Genomic DNA, 8124 nt, shown 5'->3' with positions numbered 1-8124 from the left:
TGTTTCATAATCTTTCAATAGCAAACAGAGTCAGGTTTCTGTTTCTTCTCCACAGAAAATCACTATATTGCTGCAAGATGAAATAGCTCAACCACCAGGTTTGGCTTCATCACCTATAACCAGAGCCTGCATGACTTCTCAAAACCCTCTTTAACAATTGGGATTCTCATGCACTGGACTAGCAGGCAAAGTACCTCGAGGTAAAATTATGGTTTTTAGCCATAAATCAGGTCCAATCAGTTTTGATTCCCAAAAGTTCCCCTATGGTTTAATGAGAACAGGGCCAAGGCACAAGGCTTGAGTACCAAGTTCTGTGCATGTGCACAGTGACATGAAGCACAGCTGTGTGAGCCTATGGAAAACAAACCACAGCCACAACACTGGAACAATTTATAAGCAATCATGCTGTTAGGAAAGGGTAAAAAAATATGGGGAAAAGCAGCAAAGCTTATTTGCATAGCAGAGGGCCAGAGCAGCAACACAGTTCTTCTGAAAACATGTAATAGCAAATAATTCAAAGCATAAAAATCAGCTTCACTGAAGTGGGTATAAAAATAACTCACTGGTCTGCCTGACTCACCAACCTAGATGAGACATTTAGGTAAACATATAAACTTTACAAAACTTCCTAGGACTAAACTCCTTAATTATTGTGCTTTCTTCTGTTTCATAAATAAAAGCTGAAAAAAAAATGTCTGGGTACATGGCAAAACAACAGAAATTGCAGAAGCAATGACAGGTTGTGAGGACTTTAAATGACTCAGGAGATCAATTAATAGACAATATGTGAAATGAAGCAATACCAAATAATCTTTTTCACAGTATCTATTTGATCTTACAGCTTGCACTAGAAGCAGCAGTTCCAGTGAGTACTGGGCTGTGAAGAGCAGAGAGCTGCAGCAGCATTATGAGATTGTGCAGCAGCAGCAAGAACAGCCAGCCAGCCAGAGAGAGCTCCCACATTGGCATGTTTCTCTTGTCCAATGCTAACAACTGTTCAAGAAACAATAAAAAACAGAAAGAAAAGAGAGAAAAAACAGAAAGAAAAGAGAGCATTCCCAGAACATGGGCAAACTGGCGTGAAAACCCACAAGCATCTCCTCCCAGAGACAATGCCAGAGAATTTCAGATTCATTATAACACAGAGTCCACCAAGAATGCTGTGGTATCTTGACAGTATTTATTTCAACTACAAGGGGAGAAATAGAAAAATATCAAGGTCATAGAGGATCTGTTATGTCTGATTTCATATTATCAATTGCAATTCTTAAAAGATTTGAAATTTTAAAAATAAATGAAACATGCCTCCTTGGAATATACATACAGTAACATAATACTGTAAATATTTATTTTCCTGCTCACTTTTACAGAAGAGACCCTTGCTATGTACAACATACATTTGCACACCACCTTGTAAATGAAGTAGCCATGGCTTGAATGTTGTGGAAACCCAGAGCACCAGGAATATTTCTCTGTCTGCTCTGGGGTGCCCTGACCCCCAGGGGAGCACTGGCTCTGGCCCTCATTCATGGAGGAAGTTTCCTAGACTTCAAGATAAACTTGAATTCACAGAAGTGTGAAATCGATTATAGAGAGTAGTGTAGGTGTATCACTTGGTGATACACTACTTGGAGAAATTTAGGTTTTGGGATTTTTAGTATGTTGTGGATGGAAGCAAGATGGAGGGCACAGGGTTGTCCTGGGTTTCTTCACGGTTCTCCTTCCTTCTTCTCCATGGGTTTGGGAGGCATTTTGTAATTGAGCAGAGAGGTCTGCATTGTGGGCTCTTTATGGGGTTAAAAGGGAAAATAATCTAAGAGTCAGTTCTTAATTGGATAGTTTAGTCTTAAAAGACCTTGCAACAAGAGATTGTTGGCCATTTTGTGCTTTGCTAATGAAAAGCTGCCAAACTCACAGTAGTGGGACTGTTTTACTGATAAGAAATAATCAACTCCTGAGTCTGAAGATGAGCTACCATCTCAAGTGCCTCCAATCCAGACCCAGAGAAACTGACAGAATGCCAAGGATGGCTCACCCTGCAGGAGCTGGGAATTCCCCAGGCAGTGCACAGATGGAACCATCACGAGGCCTCTCTGGGCACTGAGGGGTGCTTTGGTGCTGGTTAAAGGAGAGGCAAAGGAGAAGTGCAGCTCTGTCAAGGCCAGATGTGCCATGTTGGTTGTTCTCAATTCTGGAGAAGACACCAGTCCATGGGCCATCATTAGTGCAGATGTATCCACAAGGGCTCCAGAGGATGCTGTTAATGGCTTAACTTCTCAGAGAAGTGCAGCTATGCTTCCAGGTGTCACTGTGGTACCTGAGATGCTGCAAAACAGAGAGAGTCTGTTAACATTTTCTCAGAACTTCATCTATATGTTCTATAGAACTGTTTGACTTTTTGTACACAACATGTTTATACTTCCGTGTGCTTTTTCAAGTACATATTGTATGGAATTGCTTAGTTTCCTTTAACCAGCCCAGTAAGACCAGGTGCCCCCATCTTCTTTACTGCTGTGAAGGTAATAACACCAGTTATTAAAATCCCATTGTGTAGACCCACAATGTTCTTGCCTTAGAAAAAGAACAAAGACTCAACAGTTTCAAACATTTTTCCCTCTTCCATTAAAAGCCCCCTGTAGTCTGAGGTAAAAGCAATTTAATAAAGCCTCCTTCTGATGCTTACACCTTTAAAAAAAAGAAAGGATCAACTTCCAAAAAGGTTCAAAGAACACTGAAACGAATTTGGGGCATGTTTTTCTGTCACTTTTGTGATGTCCTCTAAACACTTTCACATGTCATCAGACCAATTAGCCAAATGGAGACCTATTGGTGAAAAAACTGAGCCAGAATGACTTCATTATTTAGCAGGAAGAGCACCTTTTCAAACAATACCATCCAACTTTCATTTCTTTGAACCAAAGAGGGACTTCAAACATGTTAGATTATCAGCAAAGAACCACAACTGACGAAAAAAAGTGATGGCCCAACAAAAGAAGATTAATCAAACAGAGGTGCAAATGAAAGCAATGAATCTTTGGCAGATTTTTTAGCACAAGCATTAGTCTTTGCATGTCAAAACACGAATGACTAACAACTTCACAACATTTTTCAAGTGCTAATTATCACAAACTTTAGACTCCTGGAAAATTTCCTGATGGTTTAAAACTGATTTTCTTGTCTATATATAAAGTTATGTGCATATATATATATGTGTGTGTGTGTGTTAAGACGTGTGTAAAGAATTACCAGTGTGTTACATTGTCTGGGTACAAGGCCAGGGAGGGAAGACAAAGGGTTTTATCAGAACCCTTCCTACAAGCATAAGGGGGTTTTAGTTTGTGTGTGTTCCACAGCTGGGGGCCCAGTTCTGGAAACCATACTAATGATACCATTAATAAATTGTAATAAATAAATAAATAATACCAATAATGACAAATGGATATAGGAACAACTGCACACAGGGTACCAGCTATCTGAGCAAGGTACCAGCGAGCCAAGACATACCTTCAAGCCCAAGATATAAGATAATTTTTGAATATGTAAGGCCTTAACTTGGATGTGTGGATGACAATATATTTTCAAAGACTTCCCCTTTGAGGTCCTGACTGTCACAACCACATTTTCATTCTTGCAAAAAACCAGAGAGAATACAACACCTAGGAGCCCCCAGGAGGCACCCAGCTGCTTTGCCTTGCATTTTTGAGGGGCTGAAAAAAAATAATCACACCCTCTGGATAAGTATTTGTTGAAGTCAAAGACAATTATTAATTATTAAGCTTAATATTATCCATTACGAGCTCTGCTTGTATTTATAATTATTTTCCTCCAATCTTAAAAATCAAATAACATCTCTCTCAGAAATAAAAACACATTCACTACCAAGAAAAATAACATCTCTTTTTACTATCCATGATAAGCACAGTTCAGTTCCCAGTAAAACCTCCCAAAAACTAAGGTGGACACATTCAAATGCATTAGCAGGTTAAAGAGAAGAATGAGACCCCTCCCCTGGAACAAGAGGTGCCTGTGGTGTCCTGGGAAGGTGAATTTTCCAAGTCTAGGCCAGTTAAACCTGCCCTTTACCAGTGGTTAGACCTAGGAAAGTTAAGCATGGGCCTGCAACAGAGACCCATATACAGAAGAATAAGTTTGATACCTTGTTTATAAAACCAGGTTCTGCCCTGTTTTTACTCTTGGAGTCTACAATTACTAACACTATTACCAGAGGTTTTGTTACTCTCTCTTCCTGCCAGTGCTCCTACAACGCAGCAGCTACTTCCAATTGACTCCTCAGTAACAGATGGGTATGAGAGCTCCTGCACTGAGCACATGAATAATGAACAAGGCACATTTTTTGGATGAGAACTACACAACTGAAGCGTCTCTCCTGCCCTCTGCCTCTTTCTGTGTTGATGTTATTCCTACTTCATTATTGTCCTTTCAAACATTTTCTTTGGAGAGAACACTGGAATTAAATTACTTCTCCACTTTTGGCTGACTGCAAAGCTGCTGTCAAGTAACCAGTGTCACCAATCTCCCTCACAAACTACAGCAAATGGCTTCTAAGACAAACTTTGCCCAGCTGATTTTGTCTAGCAGTGCTGATGCTGAAATGTGCACTGGGCTTATACAGGAGGAGAGAAGAGTATTTGGCAATAGGCAGTAAAATGAAGAGACAAACCTCATAAGATTCTAGCCAGTGTGAACTTATATGTCTTGAGAATGAAAGAAGATAGAAAATGAGAATGGAAATGAACACATGTTGAATGTAAATATTTCATATTTGGTTATTGGAGGCCCTCATTACCTGAAAATTATTGAGTCTTTTATTGTGAAAACACCCTGGCTGGCTCTGAAAAAATTTGGTTTTGTATTCATCACAGTCTTTAGATGATAAATATTTTGGATATGATAAAATGACTATTTTTTCCACCTAGTCTAACCTACTCTTCCCACCTAGACAAAATATCTGACTTCTTACAACCCACCAGCATTTGTGCACTACAGCATCAGTGGCAAGCTGTGGGTCTGGAAAGAACAGGACAGTGCCTTTGCTGAAGCCCTGGAGCTGGAGCACTTAATGACACAGGAACTCTCTCTGCTGCTGTGACATGACAATCCTGCGCTTGGCGGGCAAGATGCAGGGATTAAAACAAAAAATGCAATAAAATAAAATAAAATAATGAAATGAAATGAAATGAAATGAAATGAAATGAAATGAAATAAAATAAAATAAAATAATGAAATGAAATGAAATGAAATAAAATAAAATAAAATGTAATAAAATAAAACAAAATAAAATGTAATAAAATAAAACAAAATAAAATGTAATAAAATGTAATAAAATGTAATAAAATAAAATAAAATAAAATAAAATAATAAAATAAAATAAAATAAAATAAAATAAAATATGTAATAAAATAAAATAAAATAATTAAGTCGTTGGGTAGGGAGAAGGTAGGAGGTATCAGCCAGCTCTTTCCCGGTGAGAACACCGCCTTTTGGGAAGTCAGGCAGGATGCAGCACTCGGCAATCCCCGTAAGTTTGGAAGCCCGGTGAGTTTCCCCGCGCCGGTCCCGCCGCGGTGCCCGCAGTCCCTGCAGGAGGCGGGAGCGGCCGGCAGGCGGCGCTGCGGGCGGGGCGCGCGGCCGGGCGTTCCTGCCGGGAGCGCGGATCTGTCACGGGCTGGAGAGGCGCGTCCCGAGAATCCTCCCCAGATGCCGTCTGTGTAGCAGACGCAGAAATAAAATCAGGGCAATGGGGAGATTTAGAGGCCCGGATTACTGTGCTGGGAAGGTCCCATCAGAGACCAAAATTTCCTTTTTCTATTCCTGCTCTCATTTGCATCTCTTTGTATGCAGCGTTGCACTTTCCGCTACAGTACATCTGGCGCATCCCTGCTCTGCCAAGGTTTTCCCTGGCTTTAGCTGTCACCGCTGCCACTGCCCCAGTCCTTCGCGCTGCTTTTTTGCCGATTTAGCACTCCTAGAAACATGGAGATAGAAAAATGCAAGATCTAGATCTCCCATCTGATACCAGACATAGAGATAAATTCAGGGCTGAACAGAAGGGACTATGACCTCCTTCATGCAGCCCCGTGTCTCTCTCGCTGCCAGCATCCGCAGCTGAATCGTGACACATGGTAAAAGTCTAATGAGCACACAACAATTTTGAGGAAAATTTCAGTGCTGTGAGTAAGCTTTAGAAAGAAGCTGAAGGTAAAGTGACAGAAGGAAACAGGACAGAAGGAAACAATACAATGGCGTTTTCTGATGGGATGATTCGAAGCACAGCTCATGCTGCTGATGAAGAGCAGGTACAATCACATGCACCAATCAGCAGCTTCTGTAAAGAAATGGAAGAAAGGAATAAGAACCAGAAGTTTAATAAGTTTTTCAAACATTTTGGGGAAACGGATCCATAAAGGCAAAAGTGAATCCTGGGTAAAAAGACCAGTCCTATGAAGGGAGTAACATTCTTGCAGAAATTAAAATCTGCAGAGTGGTTTTGTCTCTCTTATTCCCTGCAGAAGCTCAGCAAAGAGGACAAATGGTACAGGAAAGAAGCTTAGACACAATCATTTGCCACACATATAACACTGAAGCCATTCAAAACAGCTGTCTAGGTTTCCATTAAACCTCACATCTGTCTTTTGGGTGTTAGGAACGATACAAGTGAAATACAGTGGCTCCATTAAACACTGATTTTGGCACTTTGCTCCCTTTGGATGAGTTTTCAGTGGAGTTTTATCAGAAATTCAGGGTGCCAATGCCATTCTCCACTTTATCTCAATGGTCCTCAGATCTTAGCTGAGACACGCCATTTCTGACAGACTAAAGTCTCTAGCCCAATTCACACAACATGAGGCAATTCTCATCTCTATTTCTTGCCTAAAAAGCTAATGGTGTAACTACTGTGTATAGAAGTCAGGATTTTTTATACCCTCAAGTAGGCAACAGAGAATCTATGCAGTAGCATTTCTTTATTCCTACCCCTTTCTGGACAAAATTAACAGTCACCACTTGCTAAACTAGTTATATACTTTGCGTGATGATTTCAAAGGTGAAAAGAATAATTTAAAGATAATTAGAGAAAAAAAAGATACAAATAAAAAAAAGAAATATTTCCTTAAAAATATTGCAGAGAGAATGCAGAGGTGCTAAGATGGCTTGCAGGTCCGGCAATGAGTCCTGGTGGGCAACACACTGACCATGACTCAGCTGCAGAGAAGCCAGCTGCACACAGGGCTGCATTAGGAACAGCTTGAAGGAGGTTATTAGTCTGCTCTTCTCAGCACTCACTGAATTTATCTCTACCAGCTTCTCAGAATCAGAACCTAAAGTAGTAAACAAGAATGACCCCTGATTCTTTATTAGTAATAAATAAACATATTCTTCTATTCCATCACAATCTGCATGGATTGAACCAGATTATTATCATGACTGCCAGTGGTTTTTGCTGTCTGTATTAGGCATTTTTCATATTATCTTTACCTGTCATGAAGGGCTCAGCTTTCAAATATTTCATTAAAACCAATAAACAAATATTATAATTCTTAAAAAATCCTGTAAGTCTCTTAAGAATAAATTCAATACTACTCTTTATACCCTTATATATACATTCAGAAAATGCAGGGGATGTAAGAGAATCATGTTAATCTTGCTGCTAGTAAAGCTGATTGTAGGCATGATTAAGCTGTGATACTTATTGATGTGTCATGAATACTGATACTCCTATGTCTGAGCCTTCTCTGGATGAACATGTTTCTAGAAAAGGCAAGAGAGACCTTTTCCACGTCATGTGTACACCCAGGACCTTACCCTCACCTCCCCACCACCCTCCTAATATACACTGCTTAATTTTTTTTCTTTTAAGAGTCCTTGAAAATGAGGTGGACAGGGCTGAAAAGTCATCTAAAAAGGAATGAGCAGTCATTTTGGTAAAAACTCGTCGCTTCTCTGCACTGTTAAACCACCTGGAGCTGCAAGGACAAAGAAGCTGTTCTGATGGTCAGCTTGTCAGCCCCTATCCATCCTGTGAACAAATAGCACATTGGAAAACTATTCCTTTGGCACTGGCTTAGCCTCTCTCTAAAGAGGAGACATAACAGAATATCATAAAAA

This window comes from Haemorhous mexicanus, chromosome 1 (assembly GCF_027477595.1).
Source record: "Haemorhous mexicanus isolate bHaeMex1 chromosome 1, bHaeMex1.pri, whole genome shotgun sequence".
NCBI classification, from domain to species: Eukaryota; Metazoa; Chordata; class Aves; order Passeriformes; family Fringillidae; genus Haemorhous; species Haemorhous mexicanus.
Note: the sequence above shows the minus strand (reverse complement) of the source record.